At 39.4% G+C, this 21,036-nt stretch overlaps 1 protein-coding gene across 2 annotated transcripts in view; it reads right to left on the minus strand.

Annotated features, from left to right (window-relative positions):
• LOC112809601 (phospholipid-transporting ATPase FetA-like) overlaps positions 1-21,034 on the minus strand; it is a 108,679-nt gene extending 87,645 nt beyond the window's left edge. Inside the window, exon 1 of one of the 2 annotated variants that reach the window (XM_073881386.1) lies at positions 20,993-21,034. The gene's annotated coding sequence lies outside the window, so the exon portion shown is untranslated. The remainder of the gene's footprint in view (positions 1-20,992) is intronic. The other variant, XM_073881387.1, reaches the window with a different exon arrangement.
• Between the last annotated feature and the right edge of the window lie 2 nt (positions 21,035-21,036).

A 21,036-nucleotide genomic window follows, 5' to 3' on the forward strand; every position in this document is an offset into this window, starting at 1 on the left:
AGGGTCTGTGACTCACAGAATCCAAAATCATGAGTTGTGAGGAATTTTCTGGGCCCCATATGTCAGTTCTCTGCTAGTGATCTGTGCTTTACTACTCTACTTCACAGCAGAAACCAAAATATTCCTAATGCTACCAGGTCAACAAGCTGTGGGAGTTTAAGTCACTCCAGTATTAATTAGGCTCCCTGCTATGTCCCCAGGAAATGCTGGCTTTGAGACTAAACTGAGAACATCCCTGGATCACAGTGCCAAATGGAGTTGTCAAGTGGTTTTCTCATATCATAAGGGGTTTTATTGGGTCTAAGGAGAGTCACTGAACGACCAGGGGGAACTAAATTAAACTAAGCTCAAGTAAAAATAATTACTTTCAGAATTGCCCTCCACTCCCACCAGGAATGTCTATGCTGGGAGCCACCCTGGATCTTGGATAACCTCTCAGAGTTACTCTGATCCTGGAAATTACAGAATTTCACAACTAGAAGGGGACTGGGAGATCCTTAATCCATCCTCCCAACCAGAGCAGTCATTCCCTGTGTTTAGCAACCCTGGCTGCCTCACTTAAATACTTCAAGTACAGAAGAAATCACTCTCAAGATGGTCTCTACATTTTCAGACAGCTCTATTTATAAATTCCTTTATTCATTAAATTTCTCCTGAGTCCTATAAGCCCTGGAGGCAAGCAAAAGCCAAAAGAAAAGCCTGCGTAAGTTCCATCCTTATCTCTTCCCAGCTGGTGAGTATTGAGATAAACACCAAGTCCTTGAGTGTGCTACTTAATATAGTACCATCCTCACCTTCCAGCATATGGTAACTGTGGTAACTGCACTGGGTATTCAGGGTTCTGAGGCCTAAAATCTGGCTGATCCACTTACTTACTGAATGAGCTGCAGCCAATAAAAGGAATTATGAGCACTTTACTAGTTTCTCAGCATAGATCTAGGACATCTCAGCTTTGCTGCTTAAATGCACTCCACTCCAAGCTTATCCAACCTCAAACCATATTAGGCATTTCAATTCTCCAATTTATCTTTCAGAGATTTCCAATATCATTACTGACATTCACTCTACGTATTTTCATTCTAGTCCAACAATTCCAAATCACATGGTAGCCTGGTCAGTTGGGCCCACCCAGATAAATGCCACCTAAAGCAACAGTAACAGTTCTGACAAAAGATTGAGCAGGTGGGCAGCTCCACCTAACAGAGAATCCTGACAATCCCTGAATTTCAATAACTACTGATGGGTCATGCTTAGCGGTCAGTTTTATAGTTGCTCTCAAGAAGCTGTGTTATGTTTGATAGGGAAGCTATAGGACCAAAAAAGGTATATATAGAATTTGGGGACCAGATTTTAAACATACCTACCATGGCCTTGAAAGGCAGTTAACAAGAATCAACATTAATAAATGTTTAACCCATCTACGGAAATATTCCTGAAGTAATCTGCTTAAAAGATGATAGGGGCACCTAGGTGGTTCCAGTTGGTTGGATGTGTGACTCTTGATTTTGGCTCAGGTCATGATGTCAGGGTTGGCTGTGCTCCGCACTGAGTGTAGAGTACTGAGCCTGCTTCGGATTCTCTCTCTCCCTCTTCCTCTGCCCCGCCCCCATAAATAAATAAATAAGCAAGCTGGTAAGATTAAAGTACAGCCTAAATACATTTCAGCATGGAGCTTAGGGTTCTTCTCTAGAAAGGAAGCCATGGAGTTAAAATAGAGCTAATCTAAGAGAAGCTCTACTCTTTAAAACTAACATGTTGGTTACGAGAGAGTGAAGGAATGACAGTTTTTAGAAGAGAAAATACTGAAACATTTATCACTGTTTCAGCCATTGCCTAGGGAAAGTTTTCTCTCATTATAATGCCTATCAGAGTTATTTGGAAAGAAATATCATTGGACATTTATCTAATATCATGATTAAAACAGAAAAGAATATCAGAGTACCATATCTTAATGTAAATACCACATAAAAACATCCCGTTCTCTTTGCTGTGATTCTGGGATCTCTAATTTGCTCTCCTGAGTAGAGCTGGCCATGAGAATATAATGCCCTGGATGTTATTAGATTTTCCATGTTAAACTTCCAACTTAGTTGTCTTGTTGATAAATTTTTCTTGCCAGAAAGAAAGGAGTGAATTGATCTCCTGAGACCGGGTCACTCCTAAGACAAGCTGTACATTGAATTTCTGAATTTGTAAAGCTTGGATTGGTGATGACCACATCAAGATACAGATTTAAGAGGTCCAACCTTAGCAGTCTGTTGTCTCAGTCTTGCTCCCTTGCCTCTTTACCATATTTTGTCAAACTCAATGACTAGAGATTCATGAGATCTAAGATTTCAATCAAACCTGTTTGGACTACTCTGAGTCTTATCTGTACATGAGAAGGTTGGACAAGAAAATTTCCACCGCTCCTCCTTTCCAATCTTAGCACTACTCCATGACTCTAGAAATTATAGAAATAAGATTTTGGTAAGGTGCCCAGTCACAAAATAAATTTACAATGAAATAGCCTTTCTAGATACTTATAATAATCAGAAAAAATAATGGAAAAAGTACCACTTAAATAGCAACAAAATTTAAAATATCTATGAATAAACCTAACAATAAATGTATGGGTCTAGGGGCGCCTGGGTGGCTCAGTCGTTAAGTGTCTGCCTTCGGCTCAGGTCATGATCCCAGGGTCCTGGGTTCGAGCCCCACATCGGGCTCCCTGCTCGGCGGGAAGCCTGCTTCTTCCTCTCCCACTCCCCCTGCTTGTGCTCCCTCTCTCACTGTGTCTCTCTCTGTCAAATAAATAAAATCTTTAAAAAATAAATAACTAAATGTATGGGTCTATATGAAAAGATACAAAATTTTACTGAGGGCCACAGAAGAAGACCTGAATTAATAGAGAAATTGAGAGAAATTGAGTCTCCTGGATAAGGAGACTCAATATTGCAAAAAATACAAATTATCCCCCAGATTAATCTATAAATCTAATGCAATCACAGTCATTATTCAATAATTAAAAATGTATCTGTAAAGAAACCATTCATTCACTACCTCTTCAAAATAGGATTTCCTAGAGGAGGTGGAAATTCATGAGTCCTTTGAGTAAAGGGAAACATCTGTATACTTTTTGAGGTCAAAAACCATAACTTACATTGTTTAATACATCATCAAGCCTAGCATATATATGTGGTACTACAGACCTGGCATTCTCAGATTCAGTATTTGTATAAATTTCATGAGCAACCTTGAAAGCTCACAAGACCTTGAAAATCCCCATAGAGTGATTTTATTGAAGCATAACTCTCAATTGGATGCTCTGTGTGGTGTGCAGTACTCATTAATGTAGTGGGTGAACCTAGCCAACTGCTTAGAATTTTCATCTCAAAGATTTTTTTTTTGTCTATTTGCTATCGTTTATGTAGTAATTTTAAGAGCCAGAGGTTACCTACATTTTCTTTTTTTTTTTTAATTTTTTTTATTGTTATGTTAATCACCATATATTACACCATTAGTTTTTGATGCAGTGTTCCATGATTCATTGTTTGTTCATAACACCCAGTGCACCATGCAAGGTTACCTACATTTTCAATTACATTTTACTTAAACTATTTTTATTCAATCATATTGTATTCTACAGGAGGAATTATATATATATATTTTAATAAATGACAAGATTCTGCTAGAATCTTGAAATCTCTCTCTCTTTTTTTTAAAGATTTTATTTATTTATTTGGCAGAGAGAGAGAGAGACGGTGAGAGAGGGAACACAGGTGGGGGAGTAGGAGAGGGAGAAGCAGGCTTCCCACTGAGCAGGGAGCCCGATGCGGGGGCTTAATCCCAGGACCTTGGGATCATGACCCGAACTGAAGGCAGACGCTTAACAACTGAGCCACCCAGGTGCCCCATGAGGAATTATATATTAAAATGATATTTCACAAACTTGTGATAACCTGACAATCTCCTTAATGGACACACATGCACATACACATGGTAGTTTGTTGGTCATATGGCTCTGAAGAAACAGCAAGAGTGTGACAAGTTCAAAGTGGGGAAAAAAGTAGCTAGGGATAAATGTTCATATTGGAAGAGATGAAAGGAGACTGCAGAAGCTTGTTGAAGTTTATTTATTTATTTATTTATTTATTTATTTATTTATTTATTTATTCATGAGAGACAGAGAGAGAGAGAGGCAGAGGGAGAAGCAGGCTCCCAAGGAGCAGGGAGCCCGATGCGGGACTTGATCCCAGGACCCTGGGATCACAACCCAAGCCGAAGGCTGACGCCCAACCATCTGAGCCACCCAGGCGCCCCTTGTTGAAGTTTAAGTGAAATGAATAAAGTTATAAGAGAGGTTCTTAAATTCATTTAACAGATCAAGTATTATACTAAGAGCTAGGGAATATAGAAAAGATTCAGACAATATCCCTATCGCTGCAATGAAGAAATTCACTGTCCAGTAGGGGAGACATATGAGTAAACAATTGCTCTATAGTGTAGTGGATAGAATGATAGAGGTAAGGACAGGATGTCATGGAAGTGCAAAAGAGGAATATCTAAACCAAATTGTGGGGGTCAGGTAAAGTTTCTTGGAGCAGATCCTGTGCTGAGTCTTAAAGCATTAATATAAGTTAGCTTAATGAATATGGGAGACAGAATTTTCCAGGCAGGGCTGAGGAACAAGATATGAAAGGTAACGGAATGGAGGACATTGCAGAATGCCATTAAATACTTTAAAAGTTAACATAATGAAACATGTTTTAAAGATACATCAGTGTGCAGTGTATTCTGACTGATAGCCAGAAAATGAGTTGAGATGCTATTATTTTAATCCAGAGGAAAAATAATAAGTAGGTGAATTAAGGCAATGGCAATGGGGAGGATGTGAAGGGGTTACATTTGACAATTATATGAGGTAAAATTCAACAAAGTGGAATTTATCTTGAATTCACTGTTTTAAGCTCAGAAACTTGGTTTTGGCTCTTTACTGAGATAGAACCTACAATTCAAACTAACATTAAAAAGGGGTCAGAGGCTGATGTAAAACCAGAATGGTAAATGATTATTTTCAATGAAATAGATTAACTGTCATAGTGATGATAATATTTGCTTTGGCATGAAGTTCATTTTCTCCTTGTAGAAAGATACACATAAGAAACGAGTCATAATCAGAAAGAAAGTTGCTTGATGAACTTGGAATTTGAGGTAGGGAAATTAAATTGCATGTTTCAAAGGTTTAATAGCATCAGGCCACAGATGAGAGATAGGAATGTTCAAGTTGGTTGGCTACATTCTCTCCCTTGGACAGTTAGGCACAACCTTCTCTCCCTTGGACAGTTAGGCACAACTGAAGTATGCCTCTTGCTGTCCTGTTTCTATGTTGCCACTGCTAACCAATAGTGCTTCAATGAATGTTCTTTAGATAAATATCTTTAGTCAAGTCTTAATTTGTCCGGTTTTCCTTTTTAAGGTGATTTTTGATAACTTTGCTTTGATATATGTTAATGTTACAATTTAATCCTCAGTCATAAGTCTAACTTCCCTTATTTCCAAGTTCTTAGAGATGGTGGTGGAGTAACAACTGACCTCTCAGTCACTATTTACCTCCTACAAATTCCAGGTGAAAGATGAAAGACAATGAGATAGAGAAATGGGTAGGATCCAAACAAAATGTGGTTTACAAAGAGAAGGCTCTTAAAGGTGCCTGGCTGGCTCAATAGATAGAGCATGCAACTCTTGATCTCAGGGTTGTGAGTTAAGCCCCACGTAGGCTGTAGAGATTACTTAAAACAAAACAAAACAAAAACCCAAAACAACAACAACAAATAAAGAAAAGGTTCTTAAGGGCAATTAACCATACCATAGGCTGAATACATAAAATTCATCATTTAATCAAATCCTGACATTTTACCACTAAGCCATCTGAAGAGATTGTCTTTGGTATAGTCATTTAGCCAGAATTCTTGTCAGAATATACTTTATTTATATTAACACATCTATCATTTATTTAATACCCACAATGTCCCAGTCCCAGAAACTATGGGGAAAGTGGAAATTATCAACACACAATCCCTATCCTTTTTTTTTTTAATTTTATTTATTTATTTCAGAGAGAGAGAGAATGAGAGATAGAAAGCACGAGAGGGAAGAGGGTCAGAGGGAGAAGCAGACTCCCCGCTGAGCAGGGAGCCCGATGTGGGACTCCATCCCGGGACTCCAGGATCATGACCTGAGCCGAAGGCAGTCGTTCAACCAACTGAGCCACCCAGGCGCCCCACAATCCCTATCCTTAAAGAGCTCACTATTTAGAAGGGAAGACAGACACATAAAAAAGTAATTACACAACAGCGGGATAATAGAAGTAGCTTCAGTTGGAGCACAGAGAAAACAGTAATCACTTCTGTTTGGGGAAAGGCAGGATGGGGGACAGTAAAGTTATGTCACAAAAGACATAATGCCTGTGTGCTGACTCGTTATCGCCGAAGTTAAACTTGGCAACTAGCTTATTGGAAAGATCTAACTGAATGGATACCTCCAACATAGCAGGATTTAAAACACGACTTCTAACACTGGTCATAAAACACCTCAAATTGTTCTAGTTCTTTCTAAAATAATGAAGAGATCCTAAAAATTAATTCTATTAAAGTTCACTTTTTAGTTTATTAAAAACAATAGAAACAACAATAGCAGTCATAATAGTCATTTTAAGGAGTTTGATAAGGGGTACTGTAATATCAAAATCATAGTTATGGGATATCACAGCTGCAAAAATGATGGGAATCCCTGACACCTTTTATTTTCTTCATTTTCTAATTTAATCTTTAGTCTAGTAAATGTTCACTTAGTACCTACTATGTGCATTTTGCAATATATATCATGTTGTACATCTTAAACTTACACAATATATGTCAATTATATCCCCTCAAAGCTGGAGACAAAACAAAAACAAAAAACCTTACCATGTACATGTTACAGTGAGATACGAAAATGAAGACTGTGAATAGGGAAAGGAATTAGCTCTAATGGTACAAATAAATATAATGCAAATGGTAATTGCCTTAAGGGAACTTGGAGGAGGGGATAGTAAACAAAGTACCAAAATGGTTTGGAGGGAAGATAGTTATTCTAGTCAGAGAAATCAAGAAAAGTTTAATGGGGAAAATGATATTTGATCTGTGTTTTACAACAGCAGTGAAAGTCTTGGTGAAGAATAGATCCAAATATTTTTTCCCCTGATAATCAAATAAACTTTTTAAACAAAGATAGGTGTGTAAAGGAAAAACTTCAGCTTTCCTTCCTAGGTAGGGAAAACCCAGTCTTCCCTACTGTCTCTCCTTTGAGTCTCCTTTACTCCTCACACAGAACACTTCACTTGACACTTTTGGTCACCAAATGTATGAGACAGCAGCGGCGGGAGGGAGGGTGTCCTTACAATAAGCAAGTCTCTGACAATACCAGCTGGGTATCCTATAATTTAAGTCAATTCTGACACTATCTACCCAGAGATAGCATCAGATCTCAAGGTAAAAAGTACAGCCTTATGAAAATCCCCCACTCCCCAATTTCAGACATTAATTGTAAGCTCAAGCTATCACCTGTGCTTCTGATCAACCAGCTATAGATCAGAGGTTCCAATGACCCTCTTCTCAGGTTCAATTAATTTTCTAGAGCAGCTCACTCAGGGAGATATTTATCAGTTTATTAAAGGCTATGATAGAGGATACAGATGAACAGCCAGATGAAGAGATACATAGGGCGAGGTCTGAGAGGGTGTGAGTGCAGGAGCATCCACTGCAGTGGAGTTGGGGTGCAAAACCAACTCCTCACGCGGATGCGTCTGATAGCCTAGAAGCTCTCTGAACCCCGCACGGAATTTTATGGAGGCTTCCTCACATAGGCATGATCAATTATTAACTCCGTTTCCAGCCCCTCTCCACTCTCTGGAGGATGGGGGAGTGGTGTGGAGCTGAAAATTCATGTAGGCCTTACAGAAAAGATGAGACTGAGCAAAAACTTGAAGTGGACAAGGGAGTTAACCAAAGGCTTATCTGGAGGAAGAGTGTTGCAATCAGAAGGAATAATGAGAACAGACTGTTTTAAGGAAAAGCAGGAAAGCCAGAGTAGCTGCAGCAGCGAGGTGAGGAGCAGAGTGGTAGGAGAGATCAGGCAAGGCGGGGACAGAATATTCACAATCTAAAAGGCCATTGCGAGGACCTCAACTTTTTTTTAACTGAAGTATAATTAACATACAGTGTTGTATTAGTTTCAGGTGTACAATATAATGATTCAACAATTCTATACATTACTCAGTGTTCATTACATAAGTGTACTCTCGATCCCCTTGCTCTGTTTCACCCATCACCCCACCGAACTCCCCTCTGGCAGCCACCAGTTTGTTCTCTGTATTTAAGAGTCCTGGGGGTTTTGTTGTTGTTTGGTAAGGACCTTGGCTTTTACTCTGAGTGAAAATGGGAGCCACTGTACATCATTGAGGAACATGCCCTGTTTTGCCATTTATTCAGGCCATCTTTTTGTCCATCAATAGTCTTTTTTTTTTAAGATTTTTATTTATTTATTAGACAGAGGCACAGTGAGAGAGGGAACACAAGCAGGGGGAGTGGGAGAGGGAGAAGCAGGCTTCCCGCAGAGCAGGGAGCCCGATGCAGGGCTCGATCCCAGGATCCTGGGATCATGACCTGAGCCGAAGGCAGACGCTTAACGACTGAGCCACCCAGGCGCCCATGTCCATCAATAGTCTTTTTTTTTTTTTAAAGATTTTATTTATTTGAGAGAGAGCACATGAGAGGGGGGAGGGGCAGAGGGAGAAGCCGATTCCCTGCTGAGCAGGGAGCCCGATGTGGGACTCGATCCCGGGACTCCAGGATCATGACCTGAGCTGAAGGCAGTTGTTTAACCAACTGAGCCACTCAGGAGCCCCTGTCCATCAATAGTCTTAAAGTTTTCTTCATATAGGTTTTTGTGCATTTCTTTTTATGCTTAGTCTTAGATATTTTAAGGTTTTGTTTCTAATATGAATGGAATCTTCCTTGTATTATATTTTCTAATTGGTAATTGCTATTAAGCAAACTATTGAGGGGTGCCTGGTTGGCTTAGTCAGTTAAGTGTCTTACTCTTGATTTCGGCTCAGGTCATGATCTCAGGGTCATGAGATCCAGTCCTGCACAATCTGAATCTGCACAAAGCAGATTCAGATACTAATAACCACCTAAGCTGGGCATTAATTTGATAACCTCCTCATGAAAATTAAGAGACCTCCAGATATATAATCAATATAAAAATCAATAATTTTTTAAAGACTTATTTATTCCAGGGAGAGAGAGTCAGTGCAAGCGAGCAGCGGGGAGGGCAGAGGGAGAGAGTTTCAAGCAAACTCCCTGCTGAGAGTGGAGCTCGATCCCTCAACCTTGAGACCATGACCTGAGTGGAAACCAAGAGTTAGTCATTCAACTGACTAAGCCACCCAGGCACAGCTCAATAGGTTTTTTTGTTTTATTTATTTTTTTTAGAGTTTATTTATTTAGAGAGAGCATGCATATGTATGTGCAATAGTGGGGGGTCGGGGGGAGAGGAGGGAAGGGGTAAGGAAAGAATCTCAAGCAGACTCCTCGAGCTGCTTGAACCCACAACCCTGAGGATCGTGACCTGAGCCAAAACTAAGAGTCTGATGCTCCGCTGACTAAGCCACCCAGGTGCCCCTGCTCTGTTCTCTTAACACCTCCCTCCCCATACACTGGTGCCTTAAAAAGTTCTTTAAGTACTATAGTCTCAGGGTGTCTTTCCAAGTTTTTTGTCCCAAACCTGCTCCATTGCATTCATTAGGATGGCTACTATTAAAATAATAATAAGTATTGTCAAAGATGTGGAGAAATTAGAACTCTTGTGCACTATTGCTGGGAATGTAAAATGGTGTGGCTGTTATGAAAACCAGTATGGTGAATCCTTAAAAAATTAAAAATAGAATTACCATAAAATCTAGCAATTTCGCCTCTAGGGACACACCCAAAAGAACTGAAAGCAGGGACTTGAAGAGGTATTTGTACACTCATGTTCATGGAAGCACTATTCATAATAGTCAAGGAATAGAAGCAACCCAAATGTCCAACAACATATGAATGGACAAAATGTGGTATATATACATACACTGTAATATTCAATCTTAAAAAGGATATTATGACACATGCTACAACATAGATGAACACTGAGAACATTATTTTGAGTGAAATAAGCCAGTCACAGAAAAAACATACTATGGATTCCACTTACTTGAGGCACCTATAGTAGTCAAATTCATAGAGACAAAAAGAAAAATGGTAATTGCCAAGAACCAGGGGTTGGAGGAATGGGAGTTAATGCTTAACAGGTACAGAGTTTCAGTTAAGTAAGACGAAAAGAGTTCTGAGATGAATGGTGGTAATGGTTGCCCAACAGTGTGAATGGACTTAAAGCCACTGAGTTGTACACTTAAAAATGGTTAAGATGGGGGCGCCTGGGTGGTTCAGTCGTTAGGCATCTGCCTTTGGCTCAGGTCATAATCCCAGGGTCCTGGGATTGAGCCCTACATCGGGCTCCCTGCTCCATGGGAAGCATGATTCTCCCTCTCCCACTCCCCCTGCTTGTGTTCCCTCTTCTCGCTATGTCTCTCTCTGTCAAAAAATAAATTAAAAATCTTAAAAAAATGGTTAAGATGGTAATATTATAGGGGTGCCTGGATGGCTCAGTTGGTTGAGCGTCTGCCTTTGGCTCAGGTCATGACCCTGGACTCTCTGCTCAGTGGAGAGCCTGCTTCTCGCTCTCCCTCTGCCTGCCACTTCCCCTACTTGTACGCTCTCTCTGTCAAATAAATAAAAAATTTTTTAAAGATTTTATTTGTTTATTTGAGAGAGAGTGAGGGAGAGTGCACGAGAGGGGGTAGGGTCAGAGGGAGAAGCAGACTCCCCAGTGAGCAGGGAGTCCAATGTGGGACTCGATCCCGGGACTGCGGGATCATGACCTGAGCCGAAGGCAGTCGCTTAACCAACTGAGCCACCCAGGCGCCCTAAATAAAATCTTTAAAAAAAAAAAAAAAAAAGGTAATATTATATGTGTTTTACCAATTCAATTTTTTTAAATTAAAAAAAAATTCAAACCTGTTCCATCAATATTTTTGTGTTTCTTGTTGCCTCTTTTATTCTGTGAGGCCCAGTTTTGTCCTCTACCTAGTGCTTTGAACTCAACCTTCCTCACTGACCTTTGTCTCCAATGTTACCTTTGTCTGGGTCTGGAACTCCTTGAGTCCCTCAACATTCATCTTTGCCTGGATTATGGTTCGTTCCCCTTTTCTTGGAGCTCTTATCAGCCTTTTTTTTTTTTTAAATCCAATCTTGCCCCCCTCCCCCACTTTGGGCCAATCTCACTTCTAAAGAAAGATCTGAGAAATAAAGTACACAATTGTAGAATACAGACTATCTGTACTCCAGGTATATCTACGAACTTAATGCTGTTTAACATAAATTAAGAAATCAAATTTATGCAGAATTGCTTGAATGATATACTGTTTAGCCACTGCCTGGAAAGGGTTTGTTTGCTTGTTTTTGTTTTCTTTTTTTTTTAAGTTTATTTTTTTAGTAATGTCTACACCCAACTCACGACCCCAAGATCAAGAGTCATATGCTCTACTGACTGAGCCAGCCAGGCATCTGCTTTTGTTTTCTAAGCCAAGGCTCAATAGAGGACCTTCAGAAACTTTGTGAACCTCCTGAAATTGTCTGTAAAAACCTGGATGATTTTAAAAGTTCTCAATATGCTCAATTATTCATCACCCCCCGAAAAAAGAGTTAAGAATTTATAGATATATATACACATATATACATATATTCTAAAACTTGTTATTCCTTTGATTGAAACAGATCATCAAAGCCTTACCTCAACTGAAATGTTCTGCCCCAAGCTCAGAACGGGTTTCACTGAACAATGCTTTGACACTATGTCAACAACCTACATTGAAGGACATTAAAAGGAAACAGTCTCAGCTCTAAAAATCTGTTTAGGGAACTACCATAAAAACAAAGAGAGCAAGACAAAGATGGGCAAAGGATCTGCCTGGATATCTCAAGATCTTAACCAGATAATATGTCTGTAAATGCAGAAATATGCTGATGCTATCATGAGACAAGAAGAGATTATGAACAAGGCCAAGGAGAATGAAATTCCGTATGTAAGAACTGAGTCAAATGTAATGGCAGCACTAAAGATTCTTCCTTCATAAGCACAAGCATAGGATTTGGAGAGCTACCAATGCAGACAATAATGGCAATTTTCAGATAAATGTATATAAGATTTTACATATGCATTGAGTATACCTAAGTCAAAGAAAGGTTCAAACTACAAAAGATGTCATGTGAGATTTTTAACAATTCTCCCTTCCCAATTTCAGGGTAATTCTCTTTTATGTAACTTGCACATTCCTTGATTTAGCTAAAATCCATCCACCCATTCTTCAAAGCTCAGCTTAAAAAATATATATATATATGTATATATATATATTTTTAAAAGCTCCACACCCAATGGGGGGCTCGAACTCACAACCCAGTGATTAAGAGTCTCATACTTTACTGACTGACCCGGCTAGGTGTCCCGTCAGCTTTTAAAATTATGACAACAAATGTAGTTCAAATAGAATTGCTTTTGTTTCACTAAACCGAAAACCACCCTCTCTCTTCCTCAAACACACACACTGATAGCTCTTTTACTATTTTTAAAATTTTTCAAAAGCATATCCACAAAGAACGATGACAAAAAGTTTTCCTTTTGTTGGGGGAAACCCTCTCAAATAGTCAACAGTCCTTTGGTTGGAATTATGTGGAGACTTTAGTTCCAGACATTGGTGGCAAGTCTAAGCTTTCTCCAAAATAGCCACAACAGAAACTGACTGATATTAATGAGGCAAACTGTGATACTAAGAATGCAAATTGTATGGTCTGGGATTGGAGAAATGAGTTATTAATTTAGATCTCTACAGAGAGGGAAACAAATTCAACAATACCCTTTTGATCGTCTTAAGTTCACATGGAAAAAGGATGTCGAGTGTTCAAATCATGGTTCATCTTACTATAATATCAATAATTACAATTATATCAATGAGCCCAGTGAAAGTTTCTGTTGGACTACTCCTATTTCCCTTTGAAAGTACATAGATGAGAAACATTCACTCACCTTTACTTTTTGCTAGAGATACTTACACAATGGTTATCACAACAGACCTTTGGCTTTCTGTGTAAACACCTTCAAAAATTAAATCACTTATCTGTCTGCCTCAAGGCTTTAGGTAGAACATTCCTCTCACTGCCCTCTAAAACAACAGTCAGGGGTGCCTGGGTGGCTCAGTCGTTAAACGTCTGCCTTCTGCTCGGGTCATGATCCCAGGGTCCTGGGATCGAGCCCCGCATCGGGGGAGCCTGCTTCTCCCTCTCCTATTCTTCCTGCTTGTGTTCCCTTTCTAGGCTGTCTTTCTCTCTGTGTCAAATAAATAAATAAAATCTTAAAAAATTTTTAATTTAATTTAAAAAAATTTAAAAATTAAAAAAAAACCACTTAAACATTACTCTCTGTGTGAATTAATGTGAACTAGTATCATCAGTGGCTATAGCCAAAGAATTTCTACAATAACCTCAAGTTCAATTTTGTAATTTTTTTTCCTCCCACCTTTGCAGCAAAAATAGTCTCAAAGCCAGATCAGAGGGAAGTCAAGTCTGTGTCCTCCCCTAAGAAGTTTCTTAGAGATCCAAAATTGTAAGAAGCTTCTTGGTGGGCTTAATTCAATCCTTTAATGAGTGCTCTGAGAGCACAGCAACCAATTTCCTGGCTTTGTGGGTAGACAAAAACAAAACTGTGGTCAAATACCATGGAATAGAATTTAAAGTCTTAAATGCCCACATGCTCCTCTTTGGTAGATCTGGCACTGAGCTCAGGAGAAAATCCACTATTCCACTATGTCCCCCCATTTCAGCATCCCTTATTTCTTTAGACCTCTTAGAGCAATCGTTCCCAAAAGCATGGTCCATGAACCAATTGTTTCAAAAACATGAAAAGTGTTTGTGGAAAATACAGACAACCTGGCCCCCACTCTGGATGTACTGACTCACAATCTCTGGGAGGGATGGCAACAAGAAACCCAGGAGGTCTTTTTGCCTATTAAATTTTAGACTATTCATTGCCTTGCAGCAAAAGACCGAACGTAATGCGTAAACAGCAGGAGGTAAATTGAAAGCCAGCCTCCAATAATCAGTCTGACACTGGGTCAGATTGGCGTTAAGAAAAAGGACAGAGATCTTGTGAGAAGGCATAAGGTCCTAACATTGTTTTGGAGCTGGAAGAGATCTTGAAAATGGTCTATCCCAATGTTTTTCTAACAGTGTTCTATGAAGCCTTAGGAGTTCTAAAATGGGATATGAGAAAAAAAGATTGGCAGAGCTTAAAGTCCTAAAAAAATGACTGCAGAAGCTTCACTGGTAACCTGGAATTTTCTGTAAGACTGTATCGGAATAATGGTTTTGCTGATTTAAACAAACAAATAAAACAAACCTTGGCTGCAAAAGAGAAGAAAAAATTCTCGAGGCCTAGCATGCATCAGCATTTTTCAGTACCAGGTGATTTCAATGTATAACCAAGGGTGGGAACCACCATACCAATTTGCTCTGTGCTTCTCATTTGAGATAAAAGAAAATTAAGACCCAAAGAATTTAAAGGGGATCAGGATTAAAACCAGCATCTCAACTTCTAGCCCACTATACTATCTTCTCTTCACAATCCACAATGAACTATTCCTCTAAAATAGAGAGCATATAAAATCAAGATTATTATGTAACCTCACATTTACAGAGTTCTCTGAACTTTTAAAGAGTACTTTATATATATATTCTCTTTTTAGATTCTTATAAAGATACTGAGAAGTAAGCAGGATAAAACTATATCTGTCTCAGAATGAGGAAAACAGAGGTCAATTAAGTTAACTCAAAGTGGCTTAGAAGTAGAGCCAGAATTAAAACTCTTTATCTTCTAACTTCTGGATTAAGGAAATCTAATTTGGCAAGTGTTTGTGTGCCTAGTATGTGTTAGTTAAAACATGGTAAAAGATAAGACATCATCCATGCCTTCAATTAGTGTACAATCTTCTTAGAAAAACAGAAATAACTAAAATACTGTGCTATCTGGCTTATCCCTTGAACTAGCAGAAGCTGAAAACACTCCCTAATTGGCCTTGATAACAAAGTCCAATTCTCTTCAAATTCAGTCTGTGGCTTCTACTTTTTTTCTGACTACGGCAACTAATGTTAGGGAACTCAAGGGATTTGTACATAGCTATTGCATCTCTAGGCAAGGCCACGTAGCTGAAAAATGTCTTGATGGGGTAGAGAAGAGAGAAGAAGGGTGCAATTCAGTGAGGTTCATTTCATAATCTCTGAAACCAAGGCTATGACTCAGAGGACTGGGAGATTCCAAAACAAAGGGCTGGATGGATAAGACAGAGTATTTGCATAAATAATTGTTTCCTTTTCCATGGCATTTTAATAACTTGACAGTTTGCAATTTATGTTGAAGATAAGTACTACACACCAAAGAAGAAAATAACATGTAGGGAATAGTATTTGTATCAGTAATTCAGAGTGGTGGAGAAGGTCACAAATAGACAAGAATGTTCAACTTTTTTCATGAGGAGCTCATCAGACATTGCAAAATGTTGCCATCCATATCTTACCAAATAAAAGTTAATGAAAGAACCAGGAAACCAGGTTTTATTTATGAACTGAAACAAGTTGGCCAGGAATGGTCTATCACAGTTGTTCTCAAACTTTAACTTGCATCAGAATCACCTGAAAGGCTGGGTCCCGTGAGTTTCTGATTCAGCAGGTCTGTGGTAGGACCCAACAACTTAACATTTCTTACAAATTCAGGTGATGCTGATGCTGTTGGTTCAGATCCCATACTTGGAGAACTACTGGTTTATCATAAAGTCCACAATATACTAGATACACATAGGCGTGTACACATGCTTGTTGCAAATTATGACAACTTAGTCAATTCTCTATTATTGACTTTGTAAATGATACTCTCCCCACCAACCTAATGGCCAAAAATAAGACTAGATCAGGAAGAAGTTATGGCTAGTCACTTAATTAGACCATCTATTCAAGAGCACAAATGAATGAGTTTATGAAATGAATGTTTGGGTATTTGACAAAGGCAACCTGTGAGGTATATCTAACAACTAGAAAATGACATTGCCCTTTAAAAGCCTTTACTTATCTTGAAGCAGACATGAATTTTATTTCTTGTATTTAAGAGAACACCCTTTGGAACTCTCTATACCTTAAATGTTACAAGGTCCCATCCTCATTCTTTTCTCACTACTCACTTTCCCTGTTTTCTTAACCACTTCCCCCAATCCCCTCACTGGCTTCATTTACTATAAGCATCATTGATTAGTAACTTTGTTCAGGTTAGGAAATTCCTTTGAGAATCTGATTAATGCTCTTTCTTCATAAAAATAAACATACACACTGGGGCACCTGGGTGGCTCAGTCGGTTAAGCATCTGCCTTCGGCTCAGGTCATGATCTGAAGGTCCTGGGACTTGAGTCCTGCTCAGTGGGGAGTCTGCTTCTCCCTCTACCCCCCCCCAACTTGTGTGCTCTCTCTCAAATAAATAAAATCTTTAAAAAAAATAAACATACACACCTATATACATTTTACATCCAATTCAAGACTGGGATTCTCACTCAGGTCCATAGGCCGCAGGTTAAGAACTCCCTATCTATATGCTAATGATTCAAAAATCTACATCCTTCAGTCCGAATTTTTATTTTGAGCTCCAGTATTACATATCCAAATAGCTACTTAACATCTGTTTTTGGATGTCACACAAATGTCAAAATCTACAGGTACTGAAGAATGACTGCTTAATACGGATGGGGTTTCCTTTTGGGGTGATGAAAAAGGTCTGGAATAAGTATTAGTGACAGTTGTACAACACTGTGAATAGACTTAATGCCACTGAATTGTGATATTTTTATATGGTTAAAGTAGTAAATTTCACATGTGTATTTTACCACAATTAAAAAAAATCTACATTTACAAAACTGAATCTCTATTCCCCATCTCTCACACACCCAAAATCTATGCTTTCTCTTGTATTTCCTGTCTTTGAACATCAGTTACTAGTCTTACCATTCACCTAGTGGCCCAAGCCAGAAACCTAAGAGTCGTCTTTGACAATGCTTTCTTTCACTCTCCCATTTGTAATTAATTATTAAATTCTGTATTTTTCCTCATTAATAAAGAGTTAACTTGGAATAGTCATCTACTTCCTCTATCCCCGAAGCTTCTACCTAAGTTCAGGCCACCATCATTAACCTCAGAGTCTCCAGTTTTGTACCTCCCACCCTCCATAGAATCCTCACAATCACCCTGGGACAAAAGCATTACTATCCCCATTTCACAGCTAAGGAGACTAAGGAGACTAAGCCTTAAAGTAGATTTTGAATTTATGAACTTAGGTAAAACTTTCTTGGTAAGAGTCCAGGGTGGTGACTTTTCCTTGCCTAGATCCCTTGTATGCTGGTTATTCTGTGTGCTGTGCCTCCTCCCACTGCCCTATTGTGGGAAGCTGATCTCTATGAACTACATCACCCAAACTACCTTACCCCTAGGCTTCTGTTTGGATTTTGCCAATGGAAAGCACTAGCTGCAGACCTGAGAGCAGGAAGAGAGAGAGAAAGGTTAGAGCATCTATTTCTTTACTTCATTTCTGTTTATAGCAACTGCTTAGCCCTTATGGCCATAGCTCTTGTCAGGCAGTCCTTCTTCCAGATTGTAGCTGTAAGTGGGCTCTGGTAACAACACTCCTTCCTCTTTCCCCTCAGGGCTAGGAGTCCTACTAACTTGCCACTGTTGATGTATTTCAACATTCCTTTCTAATTCCTGTGAATACTGATCATACTTCTGTAAACAACCCTTTGGTTAAACTCTCTTCAGTTAAACCCTTTTGAATGCACCAGCTGTTTTTCTGCAAGGATTCTGATAAACTAGGAAAACAAACAAAAAAACCCGGCATGTTGTTGCAATTCCATTCATTAAATTTCTAATATCTATAACAGACTCTCCTTCCTTCCCTCAGATCCAAAGTTTTCCATCCTTCTGGGACTCCCTGGTCTTCCAAGAAGCCTCTCTAAATTCTGTTACCTACAGAAAAACACTGTTGTTACCACTACTGTGCTGTATCTAGTGTGACATTAGTACTCTATTGTCCTACAGTTCTATGATCGTTCAGTTTCATTAGTCTGATCATCCCTGCAGGACAATAAGCTTTTAGCAGTAGGGAACTTCAGCAATTAGAATCTCTAATGACAAACGTATTTTAGAAGGAGCCTTAGTGGTTACCTTGTCTAACTTCCTTATTTTATAGATGCGGAGGTTTAGTTTTACACAGCTACAGAATAGTGGCAAACCTAAACCCATCATCTAGATTCTTCCTATTGCTTCACCATGCTGTGATACTGCACTGGGTACTTAGTGGGCATTTAATATGCTAATGACTCACTCTTAAATTTATTGTTTTTGTTTTGTTCAGTGCTAGGCCTTGTGCCTAGGTAGCTATTTGGCATATAAGATGTGCCCAGCAAAGATTTGCTCATTTTGAACCTGTGATGCAAGACTAATTCCTTAGAAGTTAATCAGAACTCAGAGGATCATTTATAATAATAGTCCTTATAACCTAGAGAAAGTGTATAGTTTTCAAAGTGCTTTCACATTTAAATGAGCCCATTTGCTCCCTCTGAGGTAGACATGGGAGGAATTATTAGTCTATTTTAACAGATGCAGGAAACTGAGCCTCTGAGAAGTTAAAAAGCGAGGTCCCTTTATTAGTACGTAGTAGAGCTGATACCAGTATTCATGTTTTTTCACTTCTACTTCAATACCATTTTCATTATTCCATGTGGCTTTTTCAGCTTTGCTATTCTGCTTCTAGGTATAACAGTTTCATTTAGGGAGTGAGTCTGAATATTCACAATGAATAGGTAGATCATACACTTGTGTTCAAAGAAGTGATTTTGCTCCTTTAAAAATCCACTATTGGGGCATCTGGGTGGTTGGTTAAGCAAAGAATTCTTGGTTTCTGCTCAGACTGATCTCAGGGTCATGAGATTGAGCCCCACGATGGGGTCTGCTCTCAGCGTGGAGTCTGCTTGAGATTCTCTCTCCCTGTGCCCCTCCCGCTGGTGTTCTCTAAGATAAATAAATCTTTTTTAAAAATCCATTATTAAAGGCACTTCTATTCTACTTCTGATTAGATATAGCCTGCAGATTATCACCATTTTTTTAAGATTTTATTTATTTGGGGCACCTGGGGGGCTTAGCTGTTAAGCGTCTGCCTTCAGCTCAGGTCATGATCCCAGGGTCCTGGGATCGAACCCAGCATTCGGCTCCCTGTTCAGTGGGAAGCCTGCTTCTCCCTCTCCCACTCCCCCTGCTTGCATTCCCTCTCTCACTGTCTGTCAAACAAATATTTAAAAAAAAAGATTTTATTTACTTATTTGATAGAGAGAGAGAGAACGAGAGAGAGGACAGGCAGGGGGAGCAGGAGAGGGAGAAGCAGGCTTCCTGCTGAGCAGGGAGCCCGATGTGGGGCTCGATCCCAGGACCGTGAGATCATTATATAAGCTGAAGGCAGACACTTAACCAACTGAGTCACCCAGGTGCCCCAGATGATCACCATTCTTGATTATTATGAGGCCTGTTATTTTCCTGAGGGAGGAAGGAAGGTTACCATCTGTGTGTTTTGGAACAAGGGAGACAGCACTTTTGAGACATCACTTCCTGTACAGACTAGAGCCAGGCCCTTACAAAACCAGGTCTTCAAAGAGAAACAAGTAACCTCTTGTCCTTGGCCTGACCTCACCAAAGAGGGGCTGGGCAAAACTGGCTTTCTTCAAGATCAAATATACACGAGAGCTACCTATAAGTATTTTGATTGAATTCTCTTACCACAAAGACTTTGGTACAGATTTCACCCTGGGTTTTAGCTATTAGGATGATTTCTGATCCTTATCAGAACACTGCAGAAACCAAAACAATCTAAACATATTAGCCATCTCCTTTGGATTTCACTTTCCATTAAAAGCTCAAAGTGTTGGCTCAAAAAATGACCCAAACCAAAGTCCTACATAAGAGGCACAAATTCAAATGCCTACCAGATGCCAGGCAAATAAAGCAAAGCCCACTGTAAATAAACAAGGAGTAATGGAGTCTATAATGAACTATCGTAAATTAACAATTGCTTCTCAGTTCCAACCACCAGCGGCTTTGTGGGAATGTGAGTTAAAAGTTAACAGATCTTCCTTTAAAAAAAAAAAAGCTGGAAATCTGCATTTTTTAAATGTGAAATCTGGTTTTAAATAGCTACTAATTCAAACTCGCAAGGCTGTTGCAAGCCATGGATACCCAGTCAGAGTTTGACTTTTCTTTATGGAGGTCTCCTGTGCCATATGAGAGAATGATAGCGGTCAAGTCAAGTGTGGTAGAAGATTTATGCTTTTTCTCGGTGAATCTGGATATTGCTGGAGAAGTGGAAAAACTCCAGAGTTAATAGAATGTGCCTTAGCTAGGGGTTTGGGGTTAACTGTTTCATTAGGTAACTGGATAAATGTGTCCCACTTTGGGAAGTATTTAGTTGGGAATAAATATCCCCTTTGCTAGGTATTTGGGCAAATAGATCTTCTCTGGAGTGTCTGGAAAACCCTTATGTATACTTCAAGTATGGGGAGCGGGCAATAACCTCGGGGAGTATTGGGAGAACTGTTTACAAGAAAAGTATGAGGATAGACAGGTATTAGTGGGAAGTACACAGATCTGTACGAATGTCAGGTAGTACGGGGTTAGTCTCTTCAGTGTTGGGAGGGAGAAGGCAATAACCTCTCCTCCGGCGCCACCTTCGGGCGCTTCTTGCTCACCATTGCAGTGTAGCCGTCAACTCCAGCGATCTCCATCTTAACGC

The sequence above is a fragment of the Callorhinus ursinus genome, unplaced genomic scaffold (assembly GCF_003265705.2).
Source record: "Callorhinus ursinus isolate GAN/ISIS: 27379988/994484 unplaced genomic scaffold, GSC_fseal_2.0 scaffold42, whole genome shotgun sequence".
Taxonomy (NCBI): Eukaryota; Metazoa; Chordata; class Mammalia; order Carnivora; family Otariidae; genus Callorhinus; species Callorhinus ursinus.